Source organism: Haemaphysalis longicornis, unplaced genomic scaffold (genome assembly GCF_048455015.1).
Source record: "Haemaphysalis longicornis isolate Haplotype H1 unplaced genomic scaffold, Haemaphysalis longicornis Haplotype H1 scaffold_2, whole genome shotgun sequence".
Lineage (NCBI taxonomy): Eukaryota > Metazoa > Arthropoda > Arachnida > Ixodida > Ixodidae > Haemaphysalis > Haemaphysalis longicornis.
The window spans coordinates 3,029,525-3,045,315 of record NW_027526295.1 but is presented as its reverse complement, the minus strand read 5'-3'; the positions used below and the strand labels follow the sequence as shown (position 1 = coordinate 3,045,315).

The window sequence follows — 15,791 nt, the reverse complement described above, 5'->3', positions numbered from 1 at the left end:
GACCTGCGGTGTTTGGTTGACACATCCAGATTTTCACAGTATCAATGCATTCGGCATAGCGCAGGCGTGAGTGTGGCCAACGTGGCACCTGTCTGCGCGACCGTCTGCGTGTCGATGATGTTGCACTTGCCCCCTGGATTAATGAGCCGGAAGCTCATATCGGAGAGGCTTCTTCTGTAGTCGCACCTTTTACTGATGCCCCTCCAAGCGTGCAACAAGGCAGTACGGCAGTGGTGCCAAGTCGTGCGGCTTCCTTCATTTCATACCGCCAGTGGGGGTAACAACCACTACAGCTCATACCGATCAGTACCTGTACCACCAATCCGTACCCAGAAAAGTATCCTCTACTGAGGATTGCCAACAGCAATTTATACCAGTAAACCACACTGGTACCCTATATGCCTGCTCACATAGCATACTTTATCCGGGAGCACTTGCCTTTGTTCCAACTTTCATAACCTTTCCTTACTTTCGCTACACATTGAGTAACGGTTTTTTACGTAAGGCTTCAAAATTGACGAGGCTTCCACGAGCAAAATTTGACCGACAAATTTGGATTTCGGGTTAGCCGGCCCTAACACTTGATTTTCCCTGTCGGAGCAACTTAATGTTTGCGTGAAAACAGGTTTTTCCGGCGAAGGGAGCACTGAAGACGCGAACCTCCACTGCAGCCGCTCTTTGGGGAGAATGAGAGCCTGCATCCTGGACGTGGATTACAAATACCGCCAAATGGTAAAACCAACACCTGCCAATTAATGCGGTGAATCTGTATTTAACTTCGGGATATCTTCTTTAACCATCGCTTCTTGTGCGCGGGAAAGGTGTCGTTGCAGGGTTTGTACATGCAGTTTTTATAGGTGTTTATTCTGCAACATCGCGGCTCGACTGAACGTCTTGGTTGGTTGGTTTTTCTGTCAGAGAGGAAGAGTGAGAACACCTTTGCTAGTAAGAAACAGTGATAGTGTGGGAAAATGGGTAAAGGGTTGGTACCGACCTTAAGGTCAGACACCCAAGTCGAGGATGCAAGTTTCCGCAACTGCCTCCCTTGCCCTCTTATTGCGCTCACGCTAACTTCGAGGTAATGAGCCGGTTGAAGCGGCGTTCCTTGTCTCGATAAGACTGGAATAAGTTAAATTTGAGTTGTTCCCCCCTATGGGTACAACCTTGGACATAGCCAGGTTGAGTATACGAGGCTGGTTGTTTTCGGCATGCATTTAGCGCAGTTTTAAGTCAGCGTCTGATGTTCCCCACCACACAGATTCGCCCATTCTGATATTTAGACACATGTCTCGGTTTTTACTGCCTGAATCCGCAATTCCTTACGGTAAATAGGTAGACGTCAGGGAATTACTATGCGCCTCTATTATGCACGCGTGGTGCCATCTTTTCGCTTGGATATTACGGTATCGGTAAATCGCGGTTCACCGCAACGTTTGCGTGTGTCACCAAGTGACTGAGTCCTGAGCTGTTCCGCGGAAGCTCGTAATCTTGTAGTTCAGTATTCACGGAGCGGATGGCCATATAATATTAGCTTAAATAATGTTTATTCACCACTGTTTTATTATCTACCGAATTATTCTTACCGTTATTGTCCCTATCTATTCGTGCATGCCCACCTGCTTTTGTCACAATAAAAGAGACAGGCATTATTTTCAATAAATAAATAAATAAATAAATAAATAAATAAATAAATAAATAAATAAATAAATAAATAAATAAATAAATAAATAAATAAATAAATAAATAAATAAATAAATAAATAATAAAAATTGTCTTCAACCCGCTCTTTTAAAGCAAAGCTTTAAACGACATCCACAAGAATTGCCCATGCGACGTCCCTTGAAATCACACACGTCGCTCCACAAAGACTGGAACCAGAGATTCTCCAATCCGTTAGCTGGAATTCGCAGGGGCGGGGTCCCGAACGCACGAGCGCTGCCGCTGTAGCCCGGCCGTGAGTCGGAAGTGAGAGAAAACGGACAGGGGCGCCTTTCGAAGTGTGAGACAGCGGAAAGTAGCCATCCTGATGTGCTAGCTTGGGACTACACCACCGCGCGACACAAGCGCATACACCGAAAAAATTCCGCATGTGAACTTAGTGATTCCCATTTATGCCGATTTAAACTATAGTTGGTTTTGTAAGTATGAGAATAGCGAGAAAGCTCAGGAAACTTTTATAATTGGTATTGATCAGAACCAGTTGCTCCTTTCGCCTTTTGTAATAATTGTTAAACCACAACCAACTTGGTATTCACCAATTTAGAAAACGCCGTTCCATTTGTGGCGACCAGTGCGCAAAAGGTAGCGTATCTCTAACGGCCAAATGTCTGCATGTGGTTTCTACATTTTCTTTTACCTCAATGCAAAACGGTCCTTAACGTATGCTTCCCGTACCACAACTTCATTCCGTCGGGTCAGGGTTACCCAAGGGGCTGTAGAACAAGTTAATCAAGCCGTGCGAAGGAAGCGCGCAATGGACGCAAAGCATGCCACAACAGGCCAAACACAACCGTCGCTAAAGCAGACGAAAAAGCTGTCCCTCCAACGCGTTTGCCGGTGCGAGCAGGGAGATGCACGCAGGGAACGCTGGGCAATAGCGTCCAGTCGCCACGCCATCTACAGTGTGCTCCGGGAGTGAGAACCCTCGCTACGAAGGAATCATTGGATGGTAGAAGCAGAAAGCTTTGCTTTAATAAATAAATAGATATACGAATAAATAAATAAGTAAATGAGTAAATAATTAAATAAATAAATAAATAAATAAATAAACACCCCATTTGCCGTACCCAATGTTGCCCTTATGAGCAGAGCAGAATCTACTGTGAAAGCAACAAATATTGTCACGATGCCTAAGACTGACGCAGTAGTCTTCAAGGAAAACAAGTTTATTGCAGAGAACTTGTGCTCCCCTAACAACTCAAAGAATACACAGGCGGCGGAGCAGCAGTCAGCAAAGTGACCTACGCAAGCGAGCGTCGGCGATAGGAATGCCGCGGCGTCTGCATTGCAGGCTTTTTATCTTTCGGCGCGAGTGGTTCTCGAACCGTCGATTCGCATCCCGAACATTGTAGATCAAGGAAGAACTTTCTACGCTAGTGACGCTAGGGCGAAACAGCCTCCTTATCTGAATGGGATAGCCCGTGCGGCATAAAAATAAAGAATGGAACACACGCTTCGCATGGGACACACATAACAGAGCCTGGCGCGGCCGGGCATTAAAAACAAACAATAAATAAAAAAAACCCGTACATGGTTCGCGGCATTACCACCCCTCTAAGAGTGCATCGACCCGACGCTAATATATAACTATAGTCCGAACAAACAGTAACAACAAAACAACAAAAAAAGTCCGTCATCTGGCGAAGTACGGTTTGAGGCGAACCACGTGGACGACTTCGGTTCGGGTGCGTCGTCGTGATGTGCCGGAAGCACCATCGGGGATCACTTCGTAGGTTAATTGGCCAACACGTCGTAGAATCTGGTAGGGTCTGAAATACCGACGCAGAAGCTTCTCACTGAGTAGGCGTCGTCGGATGGGAGCCCAACCCACACACGATCCCCTGGTTGGTACTCGGCGTCTCGGCGTCGGAGGTTGTAGCGGCCGGCATCCACCAGCTGCTGGTCCGTTATACGAACTCGAGCGAGCTGGCGGGCCTCCTCCGCACGTTGAAGGTAATCTTGGACGTCGGCGTTGAGGTCGTCGTTTTCTACATGCGGAAGCATGGCGTCGAGCATCGTAGTCAGCTGTCTTCCGTAGAAAAGCTTGAACGGTGTCATCTGCGTAGTCTCCTGGGTCCCTCTGTTGTAAGCAAACGTGACATACGGGAGGATTTCGTCCCAAGTCTTATGTTCAACGTCGGCGTACATAGACAGCATATTCGCGATCGTCTTGTTCAGACGTTCGGTAAGACCGTTCGTTTTCGGGTGGTACGCCGTCGTTCTTCGGTGATCGGTGTTGCTGTAGCCTAAGATTCCTTGCATCAGCTCCGCAGTAAAGGAGGTTCCGCGGTCCGTGATTAGGACTTCAGGGGCTCCATGTCGCAGCACAACTTGGTTAATAAAGAACTTTGCGACTTCTTGTGCAGTCCCCCTCGGAAGAACGGCGGTCTCTGCGTAGCGCGTCATGTAGTCTGTCGCTACGATAATCCACTTGTTCCCAGGGCTTGCTGAACTTCTCCCCTAATGACGTCAGTAAGGGAAGCGACTTGAGGTTGCGGCGGTGTTGGGAGAAGTTTCCGAAGCTCCTACCTCACTACTGCGCGGACAATCTCGCGTAAGCTGTCTGCCAAAATCCGCATGCTGTCGGCGTAGTTCGCATTGGTTGCGCCAACAAAGTTGCGGTCATACTGCTTAGAACGCCTTTCGAGGGCCTTCTCAATTGTGCTAGCTTCGGTCATGAATTCGGCGACGGTTTTACGCGGGTTGCGGAGAAGTCCAGCAAACACTTCCTCCTTCACACCACGCATCAAGAGGCGTAGCTTCTTTTCTTTTGCAATGCAAGGATCAGCACGCCTGAAAAGCATCTTCACCTCCTCTACGAACACAACAATACTTTCGTTAGGGTGTTGTGTCCACGCTTACAGCAATACTTAGGCCCGCTCTTTTCGCGCCACCGTGGTGAACGTCACTAAACATTGCGGTCTGAAATCGTTCCAAGGCTCAAGGGAGCTCTCATGGTTTTCCAACCAGATCCGTGCTGAATCTTCAAGGTTGAAGAACATTTGCCTCCGTGTCTCCGCGTCGTCCCATCGGTTAAACTGCCTTACCCGTTCGACTTGATCCAACCAGTTTTCGGGATCCTCAGAACGTGACCTATGGAATGTTGGGGGCTCCCTGGGTTGCTGATGGACGAGGGCAGGATTGGTAGCACAGGTCATGGTGCCTGCGTTGATCATGGTGGCGGTCACGACGTCTTCTTTCTTCACTTTATCAGGAAGCAGTCCAAACTCTAGCTGAAGGCCTTGCTGTCGGCGGCTGACACGACTTGGGCTTGCTTATTTGCTTGCCGATGGCTTTGGGTTCATGTACCCCGCACCTCCAAGTAATGTAGTCATGATGCGAAAGACTGACGCAGTTCTCTTCAAGGAAAACAAGTTTACTGGAGCGAACTTGTGCTCCCCTAACAGCTCAAAGAATACAGGCGGCGAAGCAGCAGTCAACAAAGTGACATGCGAAGTCGAGCGTCGAGGATTCGAATGCCGGGGCATCTGCTCTGCGGCAATTTATCACTCGGCGCGAGGGATTCTAGAATCGTCGAATTGTATCCAGAACACTGTAGATCAAGGAAGACTTTTCTACGCTAGTGACGCTAGGGCGACACAGTCTCCTTATCTGAATGAGATAGCCCGTGCCGCTTAAAAATAAAGAATGGAACACGCACTTCGCATGGGACACAGATAACACAGCCGGGCGTGGCCGGGCATTAAAAACAAACAATAAAAAACAAACCCGTACATGGTTTGCGGCAATATGATTAAGCATGCATAACTTGCCGCTGGCACACGCGCACCCACATCTTGAAGCTGTAACTGTACCGACTGTGAGTCTGAGGGACTGGGCTGTTTTCGCGCACAAGCGCAGCTCCAACGTAACATTTGGCGGCCTCCTTTCTAGGATCGTGGGATAATCTTTGGGACTTATTATAGGGCAGGCATTTGTTGTTCCTAAGCTGCACTCTCCGGGAAACTAATCTCGGTGGACTGAAAATTGTTTCTAAACGTTGGTAGTGTGTAAGTAGGACACGAAATAAATATAGTTTCAGTAAATTTTTCGTTTACGGCAAGTGCACTACTCTTTATTCAATATTTCTTGCTTAGAATGCTTCGTTATCGGTAACGCATGAAAACATGCCCATCAATATTTTTTAACCAGACGATCATTATTTCTTCACCAAACTTTCAGCAGTTTGTATAATGTTATTGCTTGTGTGGGAAGAAGAAGTATGAGGCGACATCCTTGCAATTGGTTGTATTTTTACACCAACGTATTGCCCATTTCTTCATATATGCAGACGAAAATGCATTTCGTCTATAGGTGCCGCACACCTAACACCGTATGTAAAGTGTGCAAAGTAATTCAGTCTGCCAGGTGTACTTCAGCCTGCGCCATGTTCTTATGTACATGTCATATGATATAGAGCTAATGTTGTACTACGCAGATCTTCCAACGTGATTTTTCGCGTCCCAACTGACTTTCCGCCACCGGTGAGCAGGCTGCTCCTTTCTTTGTTAACGCTTCGCTCGCTCTGAGCCTCGCTGCTGGGGTGTCACGTGACTAGGCTAAGGTAAAACGGCTGCTACGCTACGCCAACGAAGGGGAACGCCCATTCCGGCGCTGGGATCCAGACGACGTGGCTAGACGAAGGATCGCGCAAGGTGGCTGGGTACATAGGGCCCCCGAAATCACCGGCAATGGTATTATTCGTGGAGTGGACACCGATATTAGTGATTCTCAGCTCCAGTCGGTAATCGTCAACCAACAGAATCCGAAGGGCTAAACGAATCGAGACTACCACTACCGTAGTAGTGGTCGTCTTGATTCGGCACCTTTGACGCCATAGAGGTGCCGAACTACGTAATGTGTGTTGTCAGCAGGTAGCGCTGCCCGCTCTACTGACGTCAGACTGACATTTGCTATGGTTGTGGGGGCCTTTGACACAGGGCCGACGTGTGCCCAATCGCAGCAATAAGGTGTGCGGGGCTGCAGGCTGGATTCCCCTGCCGCGGGCAACCAGTGTTCCCCGAAATGTGCTTTTGTTTTTGGAGGGGAGAGGGGGGTGGCGGGGGACCGTGGGCGCAACCCACGGTGCAAGACTGTACAAATAACGCTTTCGAGTTCCATACGTCGTTCGGCAGAGAAAACGGAACTGCAAGCGCGCCAGAAATAGGACTCCTAGGGGCCTCAGCCAGAGAGACTAATTAACAGCTGTCCAAGGAGGGCCGGTCACGTGACTTCAGCGTGGCTAGTGATCCCGGCCGGGGGCGATCCGTCACGCTAGCTGGCTGTCGACGCAGCCTCTTTAGAAGGCGTTCCCGTTCCCAGGCGCGGATCGAGAAGGGACCTACCTGGGCGGATCGAGCCAAGCCGAAGCCAGAGGCGCTGCCAAAGCCAACGCAGTTGTAGCGTTGCCAGGCATAGGAAACACTGAAGGGTAGCTAAAACTGGTCGAAAAAAATTTAGGTTAAAAGTGGAGCTACACAAGATGAGGGCTGACTTTCAGTCATTCCTCTGGTGGCAATCCCCGCAGGGGGAACGACAACAGATGCCTCCGCCGGTGAGGCTCAGGCGCACTCGCGTAAAAGTAGGGCCCCGGCCCCGCAAAGAGAATGGGACCCTATGAAAACAGAGAGCGATAACAAAGACTTAGAAAGCATTCAGAAATAGATTAAAAAGCTTGTAGAAAGCGTATCACGACTTACAACAATGTCGGCAGTGAAGAGCAGCGAGGCGGCGTTAACTCCACCGCGCATACTCTCGAAGTGCCTGAGTAGGGCACAGTCACCGGCCGGCGCCGTGGCAGCATACATTCTAAGGGAGTGGCTAGACTATGGTGGCAACCATGGCGAGCAACGTTAGCGAGTTGGTCGTGCGGTAGTGGAAGTGTGCCAGTTTAAGGCAGTGGAGTGCTAGGCTACAGGAGTTTGCCGCATCAAAGGAGGTCAAATCAGACGTAATTGTACTTAAGGAAACTCATGGAGAGGCGCTGTCCTTCACGGCCTACTGGTTCATCTAAGAGCATGAGGAGGGCTAGCGAGGTTTGACAACCTTGGTCGCGAGAAAATTCTCGTTCCAGTTGCAGCTGTACAGAATCACGATGGAGGTGGTGTTGGTGTAAATCACCGCAAGAGGTTCCACGAAAAAAGGGTATTTATTTTAAATATATACAGCTCGCGGGCGGGCCACCCGCAGGCATATCCCTCGATTTTGACAAATCCGCCTCGCTGTTAACGGGTTCCCCAATCGCCGTAGCGGGCAATTTTAACGCCCCACATGACGCCCGGGGTTGCACTAAACAATCCCGCACGGGTGCTAACCTGCTACAGGCGGTCGCGGACTGCATTTTGGAAATCATCACGGACCCACATTACGCAACGCACACGGTTTCGTCGGCACAGCCGATACAGCTTTGGAGTTGGCTTCCTCAAGAACATCAGCGGTGCCAAGTGGCAAAATTTGCAGCAAAATTTGAGTGGTGGTCATTTCATTGTCTCAATTACGAATGATTATGATGATGATTAAAGGCCTCCCCTTTGAACCGGGGTGACGGCGTGCGCCAACCAGCCTATCGTGGTTACTTATATTTAGTTAACCCTCAACTTGCATTTCTTTTCCTCTGCACGGAAACGTTCTGTGTGTTGTGGAATTGAAGGGCTTTCTGCTGGCAAATGGTTGCCTAGGGAACGTCTAGGGAAATGGTCGCTGCCATAGGGATTCGTATCTACGCTCCATTTTACTAAAGGGAAGAGAGTAGGCGAGCGCATTGCCAGATCGATGGCCGAGAATGTGTTGTGTGTTATGCTGTAATACGTGGGGTATTTTTTGTTAAAAAGGAAGGTGCTGACGACAGCAAGACTTTCTCTAAGACTCTTCCACGTGCATCTGCAAGCGCAGAACCCCACAGCTCATGATGGGCATTACAATCCCCTGCTAGTATGAAAGGGGGTTGGAGCTGATTTATTAAACTTTCAAACTCAGGAGTTCCGAGATGGTAATCCGGAGGGACATATAAAGAGCAGACTGTCTCCAACCCGCCAAAAAATAATTGATCTCACCGCAATTGCCTCAAGGTTAGTATGTACGTTTACTTGATGGCATGCAATTGACTTCTTCACTATAGCAACACCTCCAGAGGAGTGGGTGCAGCCATCTCTGTCTTTACGAAAAACAGTATGCTGTGTAAGGAAGTTTGGCTGTTTCGAGTTTAGGTGAGTTTCATAAGATTTCATAAATGTCATCAAGATTTTTTATCAGGCCCCTACACTTCCATTGTATTATGCTTTGCGTCATACTGTTCATTTGAGGAATGAGTACTTGTGTATGTGTGTTTTGTTTAGTTATTTCTTGCTTGATGGGCCTGTAATCCTAGGCGGTTTTTTCTGGCGCTCAAGGAATAAGCGCTGCTCCCTGGGCACCTCACGTGGTAGAGGAGACGGCACAGCATCCATTGCTTCAAGCGTTTCCCATCGAGCACCTGATGGGTCGGGGTCTTTAGGGCGCGCACCAAGACGATTGGTGCTTCGGCCGTGGATTCCGGCACGTCAGACGTAGCAGAGAGAGCCGGCCCTCCACTATCCATGGTCACCTCATAATCAGGAATATCAGAGGTGGGTGATGGAACTGGAGGTGCGGCATGGCTTTCGGTTGTGCTGGCGATTGCCACAACCGCGGGAGCCGCGGACGTTGTGGCGGCTTGGGCTGTAAAAGGCAGCTCAGGAGGGGGAGCGGCAGCCAGATCCTTTGCGGGCATTGCAGGAGTGATCGGAAGCCGCTCAGTAGGGGCAAGAGACGGCGGCGCAGTAGCAAGGCTACACTGCGTCGCTGTACCAACGAGGTGACACCCCAACCCCCGGCGGGCGGCATCTGCATAGGAAGCTGCCGAAAACACCCTGTGTTTCCGGCGCGCTTCAACGAAGCTGATGTTCTCAGTAACCGTAATTTGTATTATTTCCTGTTCTCGCACAGGATCGAACGTATGCAGCGTGTGCACGGCTGCAGTTCTGACACTTGGCTGTGGTGCTGTGGCAACTATCAGAAGAGTAGTTAGGGTCGGCACACTTGGCGCATGTCAACTTGCCCCAGCATGCTTGAGTGCCATGGCCGTATGTTTGGCACTTGAAGCACCGCCTCGGGTTCAGGATGTACTGCCGCACCTGGCACCTGATGAAAGCGGCTTTCCCCGACTCAGGCAGGGTGGTACTTGCAAAGGTTATGGTGATGTGTTTGGTTAAGATTTCCTTTCCGTCTATTCATATGGTTATTCTTCGAACCGCGACTGCACCTTGGTCTTTCAGACCCTCAAGAAGGTCGGCTTTCGTCTCATTCAACAGCTCATTATTAGATATAACACATTGAATGGTTTTCAGCGTGCGGTGTGGTGTTACAGTTACTGCCAGGTCAGCGATTTTATCCTGCTTAAGCAGATTCTCGCTTTGATTCTTTCTCATAACATCAACGAGGAGGTCCCCGGATGCGAGCTTCTTGGCGTTGTAATCTTTGCCGACTATGTTCTCTATGCTTTTCCAACAAGAAACACTGACTGTTTGTTCATTGGCTTAGTCTCATCGGTTGAGTGCACTACAAGGAATTTTGAGAAACTAGTGCTTGATCTGGATTGTTGCGGTACTTCGGTGCAAACCCCTTTTTGAGGGCCGATCAGATCTGGGGGGGGGGGCAAGGAAAACGAAGCCATAAAAAATCGAAAATATTCGGCGGCAAGGCCAGTCGCCAAACCACCGAGCCCAATAAGGGAACCTGGCTTTGCAGCGCACGCTAAATGTACGGTGCCGCTATAACCCTATTCTCGGGATCTAGGTTGAAGCCTTCGCACAGAGTTAACCCTCGCCACCTGCAGAGAAACGGAGAAATAAAGAAGAGAGAAGATGACAGGACAGGGTTAGGAAAGACAATAGGAAAGCAAAGGAATGGAGAAGAGGACAGGAAAAGGCGACTGGCTGATTCCCCGCAGGTCGGGTCAGACTGGGGGCGCCATCTACGGGAAGCGGGGGCCGAAGTGGGGTGTTGCCTCTGCCAGGGGGCCATGAAGGTCCAAAACAACCCTGGCTTTGGCTAAACCACCAGGATGCCCTTTTCCCCCGACACGGCAAAGCCATACTGATATCACCTAGCCGGATTCTTTGAATTTCTTTATGTCCTTCCTGAGGCAGTTCACCCACTCTTTATTTTGTTCTCTGGCGTCATTCCCTGTCCACAGATAGGCCACTCCCAGCCGTGTCTTTTTTCCACCCACCGTTCCACAAACCCATACGTGCTTCTTACAGCCTTGATCCTCTCTTTGCCAATTCTCTCCTCGCCTGATCAACATGCCCATGCCCTCAACTTTCCTCTCTCCCGCCGCCCTGTTGCACCTCACCCACATGTAGTCATACATCACTGGGGGCTCTTCCATATCTCTCAGGTGGGTTTCAGTCAGGCCGTACACGTCATTTTTTTTCTTTCTCAAGTTGGGTTTGTATCTCAATTCATTTTTCCTGCTTGCGACCGCCTTGCAAGTTTATATGACCAAGTTTTGTTCTATGGTTTATTTTCCTTTTCTTTGCTTTACGAATCCGCCGCCGCGCAGCAGTCCCCCTCCTTCCTGCCTTTCGCTACCTCCTCCACTCAGTCCACCTTCTTTTCGAACGTTCGGGGCCCCTCTAAAAAAGCTACTGCCCGGGCTGCTAGTCACCATCCTGCAGGATCAGCTGGATGGTCACTGAAGTGTGTGCCGCCGTACACGAATACCCCATTGCGGACTGCACAGCCCTTATCCCGGTTCACCTTGACCACCGCAAAATTCATCGCTTTAACCAGGATCCAAAGCTCCCTTTTTGCCGCAACCACAGCCCTTTCTAGGTAAATCCCATGTTTCTGAACCTCCGGCACCGTGCAGACCGCAATCTGAACGTCCTTTGAGACCGCCCTCAGCTCGTTGACGCCCTTCGCAATCTGCTTCGCGAACGCTCCCCCGCGTCCCTGCCACACAAGAATTGAAAGTTGGGGGAGTTGGTGATACATTTAGGGAAAAAGTGTGAAAAACGACTACACGTAGAAAAGAACACAACTCAACGCGCCGTCCTCTGTTCTTTTCTACGTGTAGTCGTTTTTCGCGCTTTTTCCCACACCGCAACACATCCTTCACTCCCCCCATTATCACTACCAAGCTGCGGTCCTGCATTGTGTCCCACAGTTGCCCTTTTGCTTGTTCCATCACTTTCCCTACTCTTTTTTTCCGGGAAGCTTGCTCATCTTCACGTGTTCGTCGTCTCCAACCCTCCCCTTGATTACCTCTCCTACCCTTCCCATGTTGGACGAGAACCGGCATATTCAGCATGGCATGGCCGATGGCAAGAGCGAACGGGGGACCCTCCCGCGGGAGCGGACTCACCTAGTAGCCGGCGTCGCGGCGAAGGCCCACCCTCGAGGTCTACATAGCCACGATCTAGATAGGGAGCGGAGAAGCCCTGCGTGGCCTGATCCGCACCCGCACGCCGGATATTCTCAATAAAGTCTTGTTCTCTCTCTCTCTCCCATGTTGGAGTCGCCGACAACAATGACTTGGCGCTTCCTCTCGTCTTTAGCCGGTTCTTAGCAGGTGTTCGTTGTCCACTCTGGTTGACAAACGTAGCAAATGACCTGGCTGGCGATCCGCCACTTCCCTGTACCGCCTCGGTGCTTTCTTTGTTACCCCAGTCCTCTCTGCGTTGACGGCCACCGCTCTTGCGTGCACCATCATTCGGCCCGTGTGGCTCTTTCCTCTCGCCTGCGCGCCGCTCGTCGTGCTGATAACGCGCTAACGCGTCGTCTCCTGCCACCGGAGTCACGACTCACGAGCTCTTCCACCCGCTTTTCTAGCTGGGCCTGCTGTTCTCGCGCTTCGTCCAGTTCGGCCACCGTGCGCACCAACTGAGCGGTCTTCGCCTGCCCCGCCTTGTCATGTTCGGCAACCCGAGCCTCGAGAGCCATCCGCGCTTCTCTCTCCTCCCTCAGATATCCCTCGAACTCCTCCACCCTAGCATTCCAATGCTTCCCTAGAAGTAACGCGGCTCCCCCTAGGGAGTTTAAAGTAAGACTGAGATGCCTTCCGAAAATTGCTGAAGGAGAACTAGGAGTATGACAGCCTCGACAGCCTGTTCTTAAGGCCGGACGTAGGAGATTGTGGAAGGATAACTAGCCTGGACAGCCTGGACAGTCTGTTTGTGAGGCATACCGGACGAGAGAAAGAAAGAAAGAGGGAGAGAGAGAGAGAGAGAGAGAGGGAGAGAGAGAGAGAGAGAGAGGGAGAGAGAGAAGGAAGTATTTATATTTGCCGACCAGAGGCGTTACCGCGTGAGCCGCTGGTGTCCTCACTCCGTGGAAAGCATCCCCAATCCGGAATTTCTTGGCTTCCGCTGGCTGCCTACCTTGCTCGAGGGGGATTCAAGTGTTGCGACCGAGATTGTCAAAACACATCTGAGGGTGGACAAGATAGATGTGCATCTAGGGCACCTTTTCGAAGATAAAAATTCCATCCTTGCCCGTTGGAAGACGCAGAGACTGAATCGCACGCTTCATAAGGAGATCGCGGAGCTCAGTCGAGAGATTAAAACTTACTCTCAGGAACTGTCCATGCAGCAGTGGAACGGTTCCCGGGCAGATTTGCGTTGGGGGAAATTGGAACATCCTCAAGCGACTACTTGACAAATCTCAATTTAAAGGCAGTCAAAGATTGCGTATTGATAGACATGTTAAGAGACAAAAAAGAAAGCGGCTGTAGGAAACAGCGTTCCTTTTAGAGCTGGGGGAGGACAGATACCTCCCGCTGGGCCCCTCGGGATGTGCGGATGATTCTGGTTGCCGTTGTGTGTGTGTGTGGGGGGGGGGGGGGAGTGGAGCTGAACTCCCAGTTCACAGACTGTCAAATGTGGGACGTTCTCCACAAGCTCAACGGACCCTCCGCCACAGGGCCGGACGGTATCGCCAACAAGCTTTTAGGTAACCTGGATGGCAAGTCTATTGGTAAGCTAACCGATGAGGTAAACAAAACCCGGGAAACGAACGGGGCTCAACCCCGAATTCGGGAAAACCGACTCGGTGGTGCTCATCCCTAAACCGGAACGCCTCTGGCACCCGAGAATTGAAGGCCGATCTCGCTCACGTCCTGCGTGAGCAATGTGGCCGAGCACGCTGACCACAATGGGGCGTGGCGATACATCGAAGACAAAGAATTGTTTCCTCACAACATGGTGGGATTAAGGCCTCTATTGCCCCCGCAGGATTTGATGGTTCTGATCAAACGTCAAACCATAGATGAGTACACCTGCGACATTAGGGGTGTCCTAGCCCTAGATCTCGCCAAAGCGTTCTACAACATTCAGCCCGAAATCTTACTCGAGGCAGTCTTGGACATAGGTGTGGGTCGTCGTTTTTATGCATATGTGAACTCCTTGCTTTGGAATCGCAGAGGCACCATTAAAATACGTCTGCTAAAATCCGAGGAATTCTCAAGTGCTGCGAGGGGCGCCACACAAGAGGCTGTTATCTTTCCTCTCCTGTTATCTCTGTTATCTCTCTTCATCCCCTAGAAGGGCCTCGAGGAGCGGCTCGCTATTGTGTGCGGCCCCAATTATGTGCCATACGCCAACGACATTAGCGCGTGGTGCATGGGTGGGTCCGACGATGGGATGGAGCAGCCGCTCCAGAGTGCCTTGGATGTCACTGTTTCCAAAGCTATATCTGTTAAAGATTGCTCGCGCGCCAGGGATAAAAGCGTCCTTGACAATCTGGAATTTTGTCTTGAAAACTTCACTGGATCCGATACTTCTGATCTATGGTCTAAATTCAGAAAAGATATGCTCATACTCTATCGATCATTTTGTTCCTAACAGAACAAAAAAATCTTCGAAGCAAAATCCCTGGCTCACACGAGAAATTTTGCACCTGAAAAGAAAAATCAAACGGCTAAAGAGAGCACGAGCCGGTGGAGGGGGCAATTCAGGCAACTCAATAAGCTTTAAATCATGCTGTGATCTCTGCTAAACAGCGCTATTTTCAGCATACTCTTCCAAACTTTATTACTAACACACCTGATAAATTCTGAAGCTTTCTAAGCAAAAAGAAACAAGCTCTACGCCGCATGATGTATGACGAGACATTTATCACCGACAAAGAAAAAATTGCTCAACAATTCAACTGCTACTACACCAGTGTTTTTCACCACAAAATGTAGCTATTCCAACAAAAACTTCCTGTTCCCCAAGCCAGACTGATATTGTGTCGCAACCCGGTGTATTTGAAAGTTTATTGAATTTAAAAACAAAAGCAACTCCAGGTCCTGATAACAATTCAAACAATTTCTTGCACCGTTATGCTGAGATGCTTTCTTACTTTCTTGGTGTCATTCTTCGTTCATCGCTCAATTCAGGCGATCTACCATTTCAATGGAAAATATGGCGCGTAGTACCGGCCTTGAAGAAAGGTGAGAGTGCTTTCTTCAGTAACTATCGTCCCATATCACTAACTTCATCATGCTGCAAGATGCTTGAGCACATTATAGCTACCTAAATAATAACGTTCCTGTATTACTGTACTTTCTTCCGTTCAACATGGATTTCGCAAAGGCTTTTTTACGGTCACTCAGTTAACACCAGTGGTTCATAGCTTTGCCCAGGTCCTTGATAAGTCAGGTCTAGTTGACGTTATTTTCATTGATTTTTGTAAAGCCTTTGATCTCGTCCCACATGGCGAACTACTGCATAAGCTCGAAACTATTGGCCTTCCACCTTTCATTGTTAACTGGGTTTCTGCGTATTTGTCTAACCGTTTTCAATTTGTCAGCATTGATTGTCATAATTCCGACGAACTCCCTGTCACCTCCGGCGTTCCCCAGGAAAGCGTCTTAGGTCCCTTACTTTTTTTATTTATGTAAATGACCTTCCTTATGTTATCCCGGACTCTGTACAAATTGGGCTATTTGCTGATGACTGTGTTTGGTTTAAGGAAATTTCTAACCATGATGACCAATGACTACTTAACACCTCCTTGCATAGCATGCTGTAATGAATGGGGGATGCAGTTTAATCCAGATAAAACTGTTT

The 15,791-nt window shown here is 49.6% G+C and overlaps 1 protein-coding gene across 1 annotated transcript in view; it reads left to right on the top strand.

The window, feature by feature from the left end:
• Nucleotides 1-15,791, top strand: part of LOC144168689 (uncharacterized) — a 77,850-nt gene that overhangs the window by 20,746 nt on the left and 41,313 nt on the right. The window lies entirely within an intron of this gene.